Source organism: Convolutriloba macropyga, chromosome 13 (assembly GCF_964194025.1).
Source record: "Convolutriloba macropyga chromosome 13, txConMacr16.3, whole genome shotgun sequence".
Classification (NCBI taxonomy): domain Eukaryota; kingdom Metazoa; phylum Xenacoelomorpha; order Acoela; family Convolutidae; genus Convolutriloba; species Convolutriloba macropyga.
In genome coordinates, this window is record NC_134480.1 from 31,146,779 (window position 1) to 31,164,045 (window position 17,267).

General features: G+C 35.7%; 1 protein-coding gene and 12 non-coding genes across 14 annotated transcripts in view; 1 reads left to right on the top strand and 12 right to left on the bottom strand.

Moving 5' to 3' along the window:
• LOC142351908 (uncharacterized) overlaps window positions 1-17,267 on the top strand; it is a 438,132-nt gene that overhangs the window by 240,413 nt on the left and 180,452 nt on the right. The gene's annotated exons all lie outside the window — the stretch shown is intronic.
• On the bottom strand, window positions 1,034-1,106 carry Trnat-ugu (transfer RNA threonine (anticodon UGU)). The gene has a single exon. It is a non-coding gene; the product is annotated as a tRNA-Thr (tRNA).
• Trnat-ugu (transfer RNA threonine (anticodon UGU)) lies at window positions 1,859-1,931 on the bottom strand. The gene has a single exon. It is a non-coding gene; the product is annotated as a tRNA-Thr (tRNA).
• Window positions 2,686-2,758, bottom strand: Trnat-ugu (transfer RNA threonine (anticodon UGU)). The gene has a single exon. It is a non-coding gene; the product is annotated as a tRNA-Thr (tRNA).
• Window positions 2,962-3,034, bottom strand: Trnas-cga (transfer RNA serine (anticodon CGA)). The gene has a single exon. It is a non-coding gene; the product is annotated as a tRNA-Ser (tRNA).
• Trnat-ugu (transfer RNA threonine (anticodon UGU)) lies at window positions 6,993-7,065 on the bottom strand. The gene has a single exon. It is a non-coding gene; the product is annotated as a tRNA-Thr (tRNA).
• Window positions 7,267-7,339, bottom strand: Trnat-cgu (transfer RNA threonine (anticodon CGU)). Its single transcript has one exon. It is a non-coding gene; the product is annotated as a tRNA-Thr (tRNA).
• Trnat-ugu (transfer RNA threonine (anticodon UGU)) lies at window positions 8,792-8,863 on the bottom strand. Its single transcript has one exon. It is a non-coding gene; the product is annotated as a tRNA-Thr (tRNA).
• On the bottom strand, window positions 9,067-9,139 carry Trnat-cgu (transfer RNA threonine (anticodon CGU)). Its single transcript has one exon. It is a non-coding gene; the product is annotated as a tRNA-Thr (tRNA).
• Trnat-ugu (transfer RNA threonine (anticodon UGU)) lies at window positions 10,592-10,664 on the bottom strand. The gene has a single exon. It is a non-coding gene; the product is annotated as a tRNA-Thr (tRNA).
• Trnat-ugu (transfer RNA threonine (anticodon UGU)) lies at window positions 12,285-12,357 on the bottom strand. The gene has a single exon. It is a non-coding gene; the product is annotated as a tRNA-Thr (tRNA).
• Trnat-agu (transfer RNA threonine (anticodon AGU)) lies at window positions 16,127-16,199 on the bottom strand. Its single transcript has one exon. It is a non-coding gene; the product is annotated as a tRNA-Thr (tRNA).
• On the bottom strand, window positions 16,933-17,005 carry Trnat-cgu (transfer RNA threonine (anticodon CGU)). The gene has a single exon. It is a non-coding gene; the product is annotated as a tRNA-Thr (tRNA).

The following is a 17,267-nucleotide window of genomic DNA, read 5'->3' on the forward strand; positions in this document are numbered from 1 at the left end:
CACAGGACAATGACTTAACAGTTTCAGTTAGAAAAAATCATAAAATTGAATACTTTTGAAAGCCAGTTTTTGTTTTATTTTTCCAGAGGCGTAAGATATAGGTCTATATACAAACAAGAGTAAGTAATTTGGTTTTTTGAAATAGATTTTTTTGTAATGCAGTTTGGTTGTTAGGCAGCCTGGGTTTTAAATAGATTCGACGTAGTTCTAGGTCCTGGGCGGATTTGAAACACCGGTCTCCTGTTTACAAGATCGGCGCTTTAACCACTAAGCCACAGAGCCATGTCTACAGAGTTTCAGTTAGCAAACCTCATAAAAATGAATTATTTTGAAAGCCAATTTTTGTTTCATTTTTCCAGAAGCATAAAATATACATCTGTATGAAATCAAAAGTGAGGTAAATGGGTATTTTGACGCTGGAGATGTTTCTATTTCAGTTAGGTTGTTAGCGTACGCTAGTTTTCCTAAAAAGTTGACGTAGATTTAGGTCTTGGGTGGATTTGACCCAGCGAGCTCCTTTTTACGAGACAAGCGCTTTAACCACTAAGCAATAGAACCATGGCTTTACACTCTCAGTTAGCAAAACTCATAAAAGTGAATACTTTAGGAGCTAATTTTTGTTTCATTTTTCCAGAAGCTTGAAAAATACTTCTGTTTATAAAAAAAATGACGTAAATTGCTTTTTTGAAGCTGGAAATATTTCTAATTCAATTAGGTTGTTAGCGTGAGCTTAGTTTCCTAAAAATTTGACGTAGATTTTGGTCCTAGGAGCATTTGAACCACCGATCTCCTCTTTTACGTAACAGGCGCTTTAACCACTAAGCCACAGGACAATGACTTAACAGTTTCAGTTAGAAAAAATCATAAAATTGAATACTTTTGAAAGCCAGTTTTTGTTTTATTTTTCCAGAGGCGTAAGATATAGGTCCATATACAAACAAGAGTAAGTAATTTGGTTTTTTGAAATAGATTTTTTTGTAATGCAGTTTGGTTGTTAGGCAGCCTGGGTTTTAAATAGATTCGACGTAGTTCTAGGTCCTGGGCGGATTTGAACCACCGGTCTCCTGTTTACAAGATCGGCGCTTTAACCACTAAGCCACAGAGCCAGGTCTACAGAGTTTCAGTTAGCAAACCTCATAAAAATGAATTATTTTGAAAGCCAATTTTTGTTTCATTTTTCCAGAAGCATAAAATATACAACTGTATGAAATCAAAAGTGAGGTAAATGGGTATTTTGAAGCTGGAGATGTTTCTATTTCAGTTAGGTTGTTAGCGTACGCTAGTTTTCCTATAAAGTTGACGTAGATTTAGGTCCTGGGCGGATTTGACCCAGCGAGCTCCTTTTTACGAGACAAGCGCTTTAACCACTAAGCAATACAACCATGGCTTTACACTCTCAGTTAGCAAAACTTATAAAAGTGAATACTTTGAGAACTAATTTTTGTTTCATTTTTACAGAAGCTTGGAAAATACTTCTATTTATAAACAAAAATGACGTAAATTGCTTTTTTGAAGCTGAATGTGTTTCTAATTCAATTAGGTTGTTAGCGTGAGCTTAGTTTCCTAAAAATTTGACGTAGATTTTGGTCCTGGGAGCATTTGAACCACCGATCTCCTCTTTTACGTAACAGGTGCTTTAACCACTAAGCCACAGGATAATGACTTAACAGTTTCAGTGAGAAAAAATCATAAAAGTGAAAACTTTTGAAAGCCAGTTTTTGTTTTCTTTTTTCAGAGGCAAAAGATATAGGTCTGTATATAAACAAGAGTAAGTAATTTGGTTTTTCGAAATAGATTTTTTTGTAATGCAGTTTGGTTGTTAGGCAGCCTGGGTTTTAAATAGATTCGACATAGTTTTAGGTCCTGGGCGGATTTGAACCACCGGTCTCCTGTTTACAAGATCGGCGCTTTAACCACTAAGCCACAGAACCATGTCTGCAGAGTTTCAGTTAGCAAACCTCATAAAAGTGAATTATTTTGAAAGCCAATTTTTGTTTCATTTTTCCAGAAGCATAAAATATACATCTGTAAGAAATCAAAAGTGAGGTAAATGGGTATTTTGAAGCTGGAAATGTTTCTATTTCAGTTAGGTTGTTAGCGTACGCTAGTTTTCCTAAAAAGTTGACGTAGATTTAGGTCCTGGGCGGATTTGACCCAGCGAGCTCCTTTTTACGAGACAAGCGCTTTAACCACTAAGCAATAGAACCATGGCTTTACACTCTCAGTTAGCAAAACTCATAAAAGCGAATACTTTGAGAACTAATTTTTGTTTCATTTTTACAGAAGCTTGAAAAATACGTCTGTTTATAAACAATAATGACGTAAATTGCTTTTTTGAAGCTGAAAGTGTTTCTAAGTCAATTAGGTTGTTAGCGTGAGCTTAGTTTCCTAAAAACTTGACGTAGATTTTGGTCCTGGGAGCATTTGAACCACCGATCTCCTCTTTTACGTAACAGGCGCTTTAACCACTAAGCCACAGGATAATGACTTAACAGTTTCAGTTAGAAAAAATCATAAAAGTGAATACTTTTGAAAGCCAGTTTTTGTTTTCTTTTTTCAGAGGCAAAAGATATAGGTCTGTATATAAACAAGAGTAAGTAATTTGGTTTTTCGAAATAGATTTGTTTTTGTAATGCAGCTTGGTTGTTAGGCAGCCTGGTTTTTAAGTAGATTCAACGTAGTTTTAGTTCCTGGGCGGCTTTGAACCACTGATCTCCTGTTTACAAGACAGGCGCTTTAACCACTAAGCCACAGAACCATGTCTTCAGAGTTTCAGTTAGCAAAACTCATGAAAGTGAATTATTTTGAAAGCCAATTTGGGTTTCATTTTTCCAGAAGCATAAAATATACATCTGTATAATAACAAAAGTGAGGTAAATGTGTATTTGGAAGCTGGAAATGTTTCTAATTGAATTAGGTTGTTAGCGTAAACTAGGTTTCTTAAAAAAGTGATGTAGCTTTAGGTGCTGGGCGGATTTGAACCACCGGTCTCCTGTTTTCGAGACAGGCGCTTTAACCACTAAGCCACAGAACCATGTCTACACACTCTCAGTAAGCAAAACTCATAAAAGTGAATATTTTGAGAGCTAATTTTTCTAGCAATTTTCCAGAAGCTAGAAAAATACGTCTGTATATAAACAAAAATGAAGTAAATTGCTGTTTTGAAGCTGAAAATGTTTCTAACTCCATGAGGTTGTTAGCATGAGCTTAGTTTCCTAGAAACTTGACGTAGATTTAGGTACTGGATAATTTGAACCACCGATCTCTTCTTTAGGTAACAGGCGCTTTAGCCACTAAGCCACAGTACAATGACTGAACAGTTTCAGTTAGCAATAATCATAAAAGTGAAAACTTTTGAAAACCAGTTTTTGTTTTATTTTTCCAGAGGCATAAGATATAGGTCGGTATATAAACAAGAGTAAGTAATTTGGTTTTTCGAAGTATTTTTTTTTGTAAAGCAGTTTGGTTGTTAGGCAGACTGGTTTTTAAATAGTTTCGACGTAGTTTTAGGTCCTGGGCGAATTTGAACCACCGATCTCCTGTTTACAAGACAGGCGCTTTAACCACTAAGCCATAGAACAATGTCTTCAGAGTTTCAGTCAGCAAAACTCATAAAAGTGAATGCTTTGAGAGCTTATTTTTGTTGCATTTTTCCAAAAGCTAGAAAAATACGTCTGTATATAAACAAAAACTAGCGAGAAAGCGAATTTTTGTTCAAACACCGTTTTCTCACTCTACTTTAAAATTAGAGCGAACAAAATTCACGCCGCAAAACCACTCGCTTTTTCGCTCCATTAATGAAATCATATAGAAACTGAACACCTCAAAAAACAAGAAAAGTTTACAAGTTTCCCAGCGGGAAAAAATATTTGAAACCTTTTTTTGTCTCTGACATCTGCATTGAGTTCTGACATCTGCAAGACTTGAAATAAAAAGTTTCGTTGGCCAGTAATGATCGTTAAACTCAGAAAAAGAACATATTCAAAAACTTGAAATCTAAATTTTAACAAAATCTTGCTATAATTTGTGTTTTAAATACCGTACAACCATTTCAAGATCTCAAGAGACTATCCAGTATCCCCGTTTCAAGCCTCAAATAGATTCAGTGGTTCATAAAGATCCACAAACTTGGAACATACTAATTTTTCCGAAAACTTAAAAAGATACTAAATTTGGTCAAAGAATTGCAGAAGCTCGAGTGGTTAGCCTATTATCAAACCTGAGGAGGTCCCTGGGCCCGAAAAAAATCAAAGATTCAAAAAATTTTTATTAACTTACATCTAAAAACCATGCAGTAAGCTATTGTCACATCCTAGAGGAAGGTCTTTGGCTCTTAAGGCTGGACAAACCTAACAAAATGACAAAAGAGCTCTATCAAAAAAATTGCTAAAACTTGTGATATTAAAAAGTTGAAAACTACACCATGGCCAATAAAAGTTTTTCAGTAACTGTTTATTAAACCCAAAAGGAGGATTTCTGACCCCTGAAAAAAACTTGAATAATGCAAAAAATCAAAAAAATTAAAATTTTGCGAGTTTTGTCAAAAAGACGCTAAAATTCGAGATTTAAATCTTGAAAAACATTCAATTACATCCAGAAACTATGCATTAACCTATCAAACCCTAGAGGAAGTTGGTTGGCTCTTGACGCTAGAGAAACCTAAAAACTGAAAAAAATCAAACCTGAAAAAAATTGCAAACCTGAAAAAAAACTTGAACAATAACAATAAAATATCAAAAGAAAATTGCAAGTTTTGTCAGAAAAATGTTAAACTTTGTGATGTAAAAACACTGAAGACATTTCCGTTGCCACTAGAAATATTGCATTAATCTATTATCAAACCGTAGAGGAGGTTCCTTGACACCTGGGGTTAAAAAAACTCATCCTAGCGCTGAAAAAAAACTTTCAAATAACTTGAAAAAATTGTGAAAATTAAAAATTTGCGTGTTTTTGACTGGAGTGCCAAAACAAATAGCTGTTAAAATGGCCATAAAAACACTTATGTCTTGCTAGACCGTTATCAACTTTAACCAGCGTCGATTGTAGAATGGTCCAAGAAAAATTCGAAAAATGACGAAAAAACAAGAAAAATTAAATTTTGGGCTCAAAAACTCCTTAAATGACTTCTAACCTTAACTACGGCCTTCCCAGTAGCTACACCACAGTAAGCACTTGAGGGACTAGTAAACGCGACTAAGGGCCTCTAATGAAAATTAATGCACGCTGGGCGCTACCTGATTATCCCGTTTTTAAGGACGAAAAATCAAATGGGTCAGACAAAAAATCCGTCAAGCGAAAAATCGCACAAAAAAGACCAACAGGACTAAAATTATTGCTACAAACTTTGTTTGAGAGAAATTCAATACAGTAGATTAACCTCATATGTTCGCAACCAACATATTGCCGACAAAATAAAAAGAAGTCAAATAAATGCCAAAAATAGCAATACGCTCTTTTTAGATCTATTCCTAATTGACATTTTTTCGGTGAATGACTTTTCTTGCATCCCTGTTTCTTTGGTGCGGCGTGTGAACTTTTGGCAGCTGGATTATTGGTCATCAACTCTTTTTGCATTTAGTTCATTGACTCTTTTGCAGTCTGCGCTTTTTCGGACCTAGACCTCTTGCGAGAACAAATTTTTCGGTCACTGACCTCTCGCAATCTGCCCTCTTAACCATGCTGCTCTAGAGCTCCTAAACATGCTCTTCGATAGTTCTTAAACATGCTCTTCAGAGGCCTCTTAAACATGCATTTTCGCCTTTCGTTAAACACGGTGCCTTATAAACTGTCATGCATTCAATATATAGGATGAAGTAAATTGCTATTTTGAAGTTGAAAGTGTTTCTAATTCATTTAGGTTGTTACCGTGAGCTTAGTTTCCTAAAAACTTGACGTAGATTTAGGTCCTGGGGCATTTGAACCACCGATCTCCTCTTTAGGTAACAGGCGCTTTAACCACTAAGCCACAGGACAATGACTTAACAGTTTCAGTTAGCAATAATCAGAAAAGTGAATACTTTTGAACGCCAGTTTTTGTTTTTTTCCAGAGGCATAGGATATAGGTCTGTATATAAACAAGAGTAAGTAATTTGGTTTTTCGAAGTAGATATTTTTCGTAATGCAGTTTGGTTGTTAGGCAGCCTGGGTTTTAAATAGATTCGACGTAGTTTTAGCTCTTGGGTGGATTTGAACCACCGATCTCCTGTTTACAAGACACTCGCTTTAACTACTAAGCCACAGAACCATGTCTTGAGAGTTTCAGTTAGCAAAACTCAAAAAATTGAATTCTTTTGAAAGCCAATTTTGGTTTCATTTTTCCAGAAGCATAAAATATACATCTGTATAAAAACAAAAGTGAGGTAAATGGGTATTTTGAAGCTGGAAATGTTTCTAATTTAATTAGGTTGTTAGCGTAAACTAGGTTTTTTAAAAAGTTGACGTAGATTTAGGTGCTGGGCGAATTTGAACCACTGGTCTCCTGCTTTCGAGACAGGCGCTTTAACCACTAAGCCGCCGAACCATGTCTTTACACTCTCAGTTAACAAAACTCATAAAGGTGAATACTTTGAGAGCTAATTTTGTTGAATTTTTCCAGAAGCTTGAAAAATACGTCTGTATACAAACAAAAATGAAGTAAATTGCTATTTTGAAGCTGAAAATGTTTCTAATTCAATGAGGTTGTTAGCGTGAGCTTAGTTTCCTAAAAACTTGACGTAGATTTAAGTCCTGGGGCATTTGATCCACCGATCTCCTCTTTAGGTAACAGGCGCTTTAACCACTAAGCCACAGGACAATGACTTAACAGTTTCAGTTAGCAATAATCATAAAAGTGAATTCTTTTGAAAGCCAGTTTTTGTTTTTTTTTCAAGAGGCATAGGATATAGGTCCGTATATAAACAAGAGTAAGTAATTTGGTTTTTCGAAGTAGATTTTTTGTAACGCAATTTGGTTATTAGCGCAGGCTGGGTTTTAAATAATTTCGACGTAGTTTTAGTTTCTGGGCGGATTTGAGCCACCGATCTCCTGTTTACAAGACAGGCGCTTTAACCACTAAGCCACAGAAAAATGCATTCAGGGTTGCAGTTAGCAAAACTCATAAAAGTGAACTATTTTGAGAGCCAATTTTGGTTTCATTTTTCCAGAAGCATAAAATATACATCTGTATAAAACAAAGTTGAGGTAAATGGGTATTTTGAAGCTGAAAATGTTTTTAATTCAATTAGGTTGTTAGCGTAAGCTAGGTTTCGAGAAAGTAGACGTATACTTAGGTCCTGGGCGGATTTGCACCACCGGCCTCCTGTTTACGAGACAGTCGCTTTAACCACTGAGCCACAGAAACATGTCTTTACACTCTCAGTTAGCAAAACTCATAAAAATGATTACTTTGAGAGCTAATTTTTGTTGCATTTTTCCAGAAGCTTGAAAAATACGTCTGTATATAATCAAAAATGAAATAAATTGCTATTTTGAATCTGAAAATTTTTCTAATTCCATTAGGTTGTTAACGTGAGCTTAGTTTCCTAAAAACTTGACGTAGATTCAGGTCCTGGTGGGATTTGAACCACCGATCTTCTGGTTTTCCATACAGGTGATTTAACCACTAAGCCACAGAACCAGGTGTTTACACTCTCAGTTAGCAAAACTCATAAAAGTGAATACTTTGAGAGCTAATTTTTGTTTCATTTTTCCAGAAGCTTGAAAAATACTCCTGTATATCAACAAAAATGCAGTAAATTGCTTTTTTGAAGCTGAAAAGGTTTCTAATTCATTGAGGTTGTTAGCGTGAGCTTAGTTTCCTAACAACTCGACGTAGATTTAGATCCTGGGAGCATTTGAACCTCTTTAGGTAACATGAACTGTATAAAAACAAAAGTGAGGTAAATGGGTATTTTGAAGCTAGAAATGTTTCTAATTCAATTAGCTTGTTAGCGTAAGCTAGTTTTCCTAAAAAGTTGACAGAGATTTAGGTCCAGGGCAGATTTGAACCACCCAGCTCCTGTTTACCAGACAGGCGCTTTAACCATCAAGCCACATAAACATGTCTTTACACTCTCAGTTAGCAAAACTCATAAAATCGAATACTTTGAGAGCTAATTGCTGTTTCATTTTTCCAGAAGCTTGAAAAAGACTCCTGTATATAAACAAAATCAAAGTAAATTGCTTTTTTGAAGCTGAAAGTATTTCTAATTCCATAAGATTGTTAGCGTGCGCTTAGTTTCCTAAAAACTTGACGTAGATTCAGGTCCGGGGCGGATTTGAACCACCGATCTTCTGTTTTCCCAGACAGGTGCTTTAACCACTAAGCCACAGAACCAGGGCTTTACACTCTCAGTTAGCAAAACTCATAAAAGTGAATACTTTGAGACCTAATTTTGGTTTCATTTTTCCAGAAGTTTGAAAATTACTCCTGTATATCAACAAAAATGAAGTAAATTGCTATTTTGAAGCTGAAAATGTTTCTAATCCATTGAGGTTGTTAGCGTGAGCTTAGTTTTCTAACAACTTGACGTAGATTTAGATCCTGGGAGCATTTGAACCACCGATCTCCTCTTTAGGTAACAGGCGCTTTAACCACTAAGCCACAGGACAATGACTTAACTCTTTCAGCTAGAAAAAATCATAAAAGTGAATACTTTTGAAAGCCAATTTTTGTTTTATTTTTCCAGAGGCTTAAGATATAGGTCTGTATATAAACAAGAGTAAGTAATTTTTGCTTTTTCGAAGTAGATTTTTTAATAATGCAGTTTGGTTGTTAGGCAGCCTTGGTTTTAAATAATTTCGACGTAGTTTTAGTTTCTGGGCGGATTTGAGCCACCGATCTCCTGTTTACAAGACAGGCGCTTTAACCACTAAGCCACAGAACAATGCATTCAGGGTTGCAGTTAGCAAAACTCATAAAAGTGAACTATTTTGAGAGCCAATTTTGGTTTCATTTTTCCAGAAGCATAAAATATACATCTGTATAAAACAAAGTTGAGGTAAATGGGTACTTTGAAGCTGAAAATGTTTTTAATTCAATTAGGTTGTTAGCGTAAGGTAGGTTTCCGAGAAAGTAGACGTATACTTAGGTCCTGGGCGGATTTGAACCACCGGCTTCCTGTTTACGAGACAGTCGCTTTAACCACTGAGCCACAGAAACATGTCTTTACACTCCCAGTTAGCAAAACTCATGAAAATGATTACTTTGAGAGCTAATTTTTGTTGCATTTTTCCAGAAGCTTGAAAAATACGTCTGTATATAATCAAAAATGAAATAAATTGCTATTTTGAATCTGAAAATTTTTCTAATTCCATTAGGTTGTTAACGTGAGCTTAGTTTCCTAAAAACTTGACGTAGATTCAGGTCCTGGTGGGATTTGAACCACCGATCTTCTGGTTTTCCATACAGGTGCTTTAACCACTAAGCCACAGAACCAGGTGTTTACACTCTCAGTTAGCAAAACTCATAAAAGTGAATACTTTGAGAGCTAATTTTTGTTTCATTTTTCCAGAAGCTTGAAAAATACTCCTGTATATCAACAAAAATGCAGTAAATTGCTTTTTTGAAGCTGAAAAGGTTTCTAATTCATTGAGGTTGTTAGCGTGAGCTTAGTTTCCTAACAACTCGACGTAGATTTAGATCCTGGGAGCATTTGAACCTCTTTAGGTAACATGAACTGTATAAAAACAAAAGTGAGGTAAATGGGTATTTTGAAGCTAGAAATGTTTCTAATTCAATTAGCTTGTTAGCGTAAGCTAGTTTTCCTAAAAAGTTGACAGAGATTTAGGTCCAGGGCAGGTTTGAACCACCCAGCTCCTGTTTACCAGACAGGCGCTTTAACCATCAAGCCACATAAACATGTCTTTACACTCTCAGTTAGCAAAACTCATAAAATCGAATACTTTGAGAGCTAATTGCTGTTTCATTTTTCCAGAAGCTTGAAAAATACTCCTGTATATAAACAAAATTAAAGTAAATTGCTTTTTTGAAGCTGAAAGTATTTCTAATTCCATAAGGTTGTTAGCGTGCGCTTAGTTTCCTAAAAACTTGACGTAGATTCAGGTCCGGGGCGGATTTGAACCACCGATCTTCTGTTTTCCCAGACAGGTGCTTTAACCACTAAGCCACAAAACCAGGGCTTTACACTCTCAGTTAGCAAAACTCATAAAAGTGAATACTTTGAGACCTAATTTTTGTTTCATTTTTCCAGAAGTTTGAAAATTACTCCTGTATATCAACAAAAATGAAGTAAATTGCTATTTTGAAGCTGAAAATGTTTCTAATCCATTGAGGTTGTTAGCGTGAGCTTAGTTTTCTAACAACTTGACGTAGATTTAGATCCTGGGAGCATTTGAACCACCGATCTCCTCTTTAGGTAACAGGCGCTTTAACCACTTAGCCACAGGACAATGACTTAACTCTTTCAGCTAGAAAAAATCATAAAAGTGAATACTTTTGAAAGCCAATTTTTGTTTTATTTTTCCAGAGGCTTAAGATATAGGTCTGTATATAAACAAGAGTAAGTAATTTTTGCTTTTTAGAAGTAGATTTTTTTATAATGCAGTTTGGTTGTTAGGCAGCCTGGGTTTTAAATAGATTCGACGTACTTTTAGGTCCTGGGCGGATTTGAACCACCGATCTCCTGTTAACAAGACAGGCGCTTTAGCCACTAAGCCACAGAACCATGTCTTCAGAGTTTCAGTTAGCAAAACTCATAAAAGTGATTTATTTTGAAAGCGAATGTTTGTTTCATTTTTCCAGAATCATAAAATATACATCTTTATAAAAACAAAAGTGAGATAAATGGGTATTTTGAAGCTGGACATGTTTCTAATTCAATTAGGTTGTTAGCGTAAGCTAGTTTTCCTAAAAAGTTGACAGAGATTTAGGTCCTGGGCGGATATGAACCACCGAGCTCCTGTTTACGAGACAGGCGCTTTAACCATTTAGCCACAGAAACATTTGTTAGGCCACAGAAAAATTCTTTAAACACAGAAACATGTCTTTACACTCTCAGTTAGCCAAACTCATAAAAGTGAATACTTTGAGAGCTAATTTTTGTTTCATTTCTCCAGAAGCTTGAAAAATACGTCTGTATATAAACAAAAATGAAATAAATTGCTATTTTGAAGCTGAAAATTTTTCTAACTCATTGAGGTTGTTAGCGTGAGCTTAGTTTCCTAATAACTTGACGTAGATTTAGGTCCTAGGGGCATTTGAACCACCGATCTCCCCTTTAGGTAACAGGCGCTTTAACCACTAAGCCACAGGAAAATGACTTAACTGTTTCAGTTAGAAAAATCATAAAAGTGAATACTTTTGAAAGTCAGTTTTTGTTTTATTTTTCCAGAGGCATAAGATATAGGTCTGTATATAAACAAGAGTATGTAATTTTGGTTTTTCGAAGTGTATTTTTTGTAATGCAGTTTGGTTGTTAGGAAGCCTGGGTTTTAAATAGATTCTACGTAGTTTTAGTTCCTGGGCTGATTTGAACAACCGCTCTCCTTTTTACAAGACAGGCGCTTTAAAAACTAAGCCACAGAACCATGGCTTGAGAGTTTCAGTTAGCAAAACTCATAAAAGTGAATTAGTTTGAAAGCCAATTTTGGTTTCATTTTTCGAGAAGCATAAAATATACATCTGTATTAAAACAAAAGTGAGGTAAGTGGGTATTTTGAAGCTGGAAATATTTCTAATTCAATTAGGTTGTTAGTGTAAACTAGGTTTCTTAAAAAGTTGACGTAGATTTTGGTGCTGGGCGAATTTGAAACGCCAGTCTCCTGTTTTCGAGTCAGGTGCTTTAACCACTAAGCCACGGAACCATGTCTTTACACTCTCAGTTAGCAAAACTCATAAAAATAAATACTTTGAGAGCTACTTTTTGTTGCATTTTTCCAGAAGCTTGAAAAATACGTCTGTATATAAACAAAAATGAAGTAAATTGCTAATTTGAAGCTGAAAATGTTTCTTATTCATTGAAGTTGTTTGCGTGAGCTTAGTTTCCTAAAAATTTGACGTAGTTTTAGGTCCTGGGCGGATTTGAACCACCGCTCCCCTGTTTTTAAGACAGGCGCTTTAACCACTAAGCCAAAATTGCATGTCTTCAGAGTTTCAGTGAGCAAAACTCATTAAAGTGAATTATTTTGAAAGCGAAAGCCAATTCTGGTTTCATTTTTCCAGAAGCATAAAATATACATCTGTATAAAACAAAATTGAGGAAATGGGTATTTTGAAGCTGTAATTGTTTCTAGTTCAATTAGGTTGTTAGCGTAAGCTAGGTTTTTTAAAAAGTTGACGTAGCTTTAGGTCCTGGGCGGATTTGAACCACCGATCTCCTGTTAACAAGACAGGCGCTTTAGCCACTAAGCCACAGAACCATGTCTTCAGAGTTTCGGTTAGCAAAACTCTTAAAAGTGAATTATTTTGAAAGCCAGTTTTCGTTTCATTTTTCCAGAAGCATAAAATATACATCTTTATAAAAACAAAAGTGAGATAAATGGGTATTTTGAAGCTAGAAATGTTTCTAATTCAATTAGGTTGTTAGCGTGAGCTTAGTTTCCTAAAAACTTGACGTAGATTTAGGTCCTGGGGGCATTTGAACCACCGATCTCCCCTTTAGGTAACAGGCGCTTTAACCACTAAGCCACAGGAAAATGAATTAACTGTTTCAGTTAGAAAAATCATAAAAGTGAATATTTTTGAAAGTCAGTTTTTGTTTTATTTTTCCAGAGGCATAAGATATAGGTCTGTATATAAACAAGAGTAAGTACTTTTGGTTTTTCGAAGTTTATTTTGTGTAATGCAGTTTGGTTGTTAGGCAGCCTGGGTTTTAAATAGATTCTACGTAGTTTTAGTTCCTGGGCTGATTTGAACAACAGCTCTCCTTTTTACAAGACAGGCGCTTTAACCACTAAGCCACAGAACCATGGCTTCAGAGTTTCAGTTAGCAAGACTCATAAAAGTGAATTATTTTGAAAGCCACTATTGGTTTCATTTTTCGAGAAGCATAAAATATACATCTGTATAAAAACAAAAGTGAGGTAAATGGGTATTTGGAAGCTGGAAATATTTCTAATTCAATTAGATTGTTGGCGTAAGCCAGGTTTCCGAAAAAGTTGACGTAGATTTAGGTCCCGGGCGAATTGGAAGCACCGATCTCCTGCTTACGAGACTGGCGCTTTAACCACTAATACACAGAACGATGTCTTTACACTCTCAGTTAGCAAAACTCATAAAAGTGAATACTTTGAGAGCTACTTTTTGTTGAATTTCTCCAGAAGCTTGAAAATACGGCTGTATATAAACAAAAATGAAATAAATTGCTATTTTGAAGCTGAAAATGTTTCTAATTCAATGAGGTTGTTAGCGTGAGCTTAGTCTCCTAAAAACTTGACGCAGATTTAGGTCCTGGGGGCATTTGAACCACCGATCTCCCCTTTAGGTAACAGGCGATTTAACCACTAAGCCACAGGAAAATGAATTAACTGTTTCAGTTAGAAAAATCATAAAAGTGAATATTTTTGAAAGTCAGTTTTTGTTTTATTTTTCCAGAGGCATAAGATATAGGTCTGTATATAAACGAGAGTAAGTACTTTTGGTTATTCGAAGTTTAATTTTTGTAATGCAGTTTGGTTGTTAGGCAGCCTGGGTTTTAAATAGATTCTACGTAGTTTTAGTTCCTGGGCTGATTTGAACAACAGCTCTCCTTTTTACAAGACAGGCGCTTTTACCACTAAGCCACAGAACCATGGCTTCAGAGTTTCAGTTAGCAAGACTCATAAAAGTGAATTATTTTGAAAGCCAATATTGGTTTCATTTTTCGAGAAGCATAAAATATACATCTGTATAAAAACAAAAGTGAGGTAAATGGGTATTTTGAAGCTGGAAATATTTCTAATTCAATTAGGTTGTTGGCGTAAGCTAGGTTTCCGAAAAAGTTGACGTAGATTTAGGTCCCGGGCGAATTGGAAGCACCGATCTCCTGCTTACGAGACTGGCGCTTTAACCACTAATACACAGAACGATGTCTTTACACTCTCAGTTAGCAAAACTCACAAAACTGAATACTTTCAGAGCTACTTTTTGTTGAATTTCTCCAGAAGCTTGAAAAATACGTCTGTATATAAACAAAAATGAAATAAATTGCTATTTTGAAGCTGAAAATGTTTCTAATTCATTGAGGTTGTTAGCGTGAGTTTAGTTTCCTAAAAACTTGACGTAGATTTAGGTCCTGGGGGCATTTGAACCACCGATCTCCCCATTAGGTAACAGGCGCTTTAACCACTAAGCCACAGGAAAATGAATTAACTGTTTCAGTTAGAAAAATCATAAAAGTGAATACTTTTGAAAGTCAGTTTTTGTTTTATTTTTCCAGAGGCATAAGATATAGGTCTGTATATAAACAAGAGTAAGTACTTTTGGTTTTTCGAAGTTTAATTTTTGTAATGCAGTTTGGTTGTTAGGCAGCCTGGGTTTTAAATAGATTCTACGCAGTTTTAGTTCCTGGGCTGATTTGAACAACAGCTCTCCTTTTTACAAGACAGGCGCTTTAACCACTAAGCCACAGAACCATGGCTTCAGAGTTTCAGTTAGCAATACTCATAAAAGTGAATTATTTTGAAAGCCAATATTGGTTTTTCATTTTTCGAGAAGCATAAAATATACATCTGTATAAAAACAAAAGTGCGGTAAATGGGTATTTTGAAGCTGGAAATATTTCTAATTCAAGTAGGTTGTTGGCGTAAGCTAGGTTTCCGAAAAAGTTGATGTCGATTTAGGTCCCGGGCGAATTGGAAGCACCGATCTCCTGCTTACGAGACTGGCGCTTTAACCACTAATACACAGAACGATGTCTTTACACTCTCAGTTAGCAAAACTCATAAAAGTGAATACTTTGAGAGCTACTTTTTGTTGAATTTTTCCAGAAGCTTGAAAAATACGTCTGTATATAAACAAAAATGAAGTAAATTGCTAATTTGAAGCTGAAAATGTTTCTTATTCATTGAGGTTGTTAGCGTGAGCTTAGTTTCCCAAATACTTGACGTAGGTTTAGGGCCTGGGAGGATTTGAACAACCGATCTCCTCTTTAGGTAACAGGCGCTTTAACCACTGAGCCACAGGACAATGACTTAACAGTTTCAGTTAGCAAAAATCAAAAGTGAATGCTTTTGAAAGCCAGTTTCTGTTCTATTTTTCAAGAGGCATAGGATATAGGTCTGTATATAAACAAGAGTAAGTAATTTGGTTTTTCGAAGTACATTTTTTTTGTAATGCAGTTTGGTTATTAGCGCAGTCTGGGTTTAAATGAATTCGACTCAGTTTTAGGTCCTGGGCCGCTTTAAACCACCGATCTCCTGTTTACAAAACAGGCGCTTCAACCACGAAGCCACAGAACCATCTCTTCATATTTTCAGTTAGCAAAACTGATAACAGTGAATTATTTTTAAATCCATTTTTGGTTTCATTTTTCCAGAAGCATAAAATATACATCTGTCTAAAACAAAATTGAGGTAAATGGGTATTTTGAAGCAGGAAATATTTCTAATTCATTTAGGTTGTTAGCGTAAGCTAGGTTTCTCAAAAACTTGACGTAGATTTAGGTCCTAGTTGGATTTGAACCACCGATCTCCTCTTTACGTAACAGGCGCTTTAACCACTAAGCCACAGAACAATGGCTTAAAAGTTTCAGTTAGCAAAAATCATAAAAGTTAATACTTTTGAAAGCCAGTTTTTGTTTTATTTTTCAAGAGGCAAAAGATATAGGTCTGTATATAAACAAGAGTAAGTAATTTGGTTTTTCGGTGTAGACTTTTTTGTAATGCACTTTGGTTGTTTGCGCAGCCTGGATTTGAAATAGCTTCGACGTAGTATTAGGTCCTGAGTGGATTTGAACCCCCGATCTCCTGTTTACAAGACAGGCGCGTTAACCACTAAGCCAAAGAACCATGGCTTCAGAGTTTCAGTTATTAAAACTCATAAAAGTGAATTATTTTGAAAGTCAATTTTGGTTTCATTTTTCCAGAAGTATAATATATACATCTGTATAAATCAAAAATGAGGTAAATGGGTATTTTGAAGCTGGAATTGTTTCTAATTCAATTAGGTTGTTAGCTTGAGCTAGGTTTCCCAGAAACTTGACGTAGATTTAGGTCCTGGGTGGAATTGAACCACCGATCTCCCGGTTACTTGTCAGGCGCTTTAACCACTCAGCCACAGAACCATCTCTTCTTAATTTCAGTTCGCAGAACTCAAAATGAATTATTTTGAAAGCCAATTTTGGGTTCATTTTCCAGAAGCATAAAATATACGTCCGTATAAAAGCGAAAGTGAGGTAAATGGTTGTTAGAGTAAGCTAGTGAGGTAAAAGGTTGTTAGCGTAAGCTAGGTTTCCTAAAAACTTGACGTAGCTTTAGGTCCCGGGAGCATTTGAACCACCGATCTCCTCTTTACGTAACAGGCGCTTTAAACACAGGACAATGACTTAATGGTTTCAGTTAGCAAAAATCATACAAGTGAATACTTTTGAAAGCCAGTTTTTGCTTTATTTTTCAAGAGGCAAAAGATATAGTCCTGTATATAAACAAGAGTAAATAATTTGGTTTTTCGAAGTAGATTTTTTTGTAATGCAGTTTGGTTGTTAGCGCAGGCTAGGTTTCCAAAAAAGTTGACGTAGTTTTAAGTCGTGCGCCGATTTGAACCACCGTGCTCTTGTTTACTAGAAGGTCGCTTTAACCACTAAGCCACAGAGTCATGTCTTCAGAGTTTCGGTTAGCAAAACTCATAAAAGTGAAATATTTTGAAAGTTATTTTTGGTTTCATTTTTCCGGAAGCATAAAATGTACAACTGTATAAAAACGAAAGTGAGGTAAATGGGTATTTTGCTGCTTGAAGTATTTCTAATTCAATTAGGTTGTTAGCGTAAAATAGGTTTCCTAAAAACTTGACGTATGTTTAGGTCCTGGGCAGATTTGAACCACCGATCTCCTGTTTACGAGCCAGTCGCTTTAACCACTAAGCCACAGAACCAGCTCTTGTCAGTCTCAGTTAGCAAAAGTCACAAAAGTGAATTATTTTGAAAGCCAATTTTGGTTTCATTTTTCCAGAATCATAAAATATACGGCTGTATAAAAGCAAAAGTGAAATGGGTTTTTTGAAGCTGGAAATGTTTCTAATTCAATTAGGTTGATAGCGTTAGCTAGGTTTCCTGAAAACTTGACGTAGATTTAGGTCCTGGGAGAAATTGAACCACCCATGCCCTGTTTACGTGACAGGCATTTTGAACACTAAG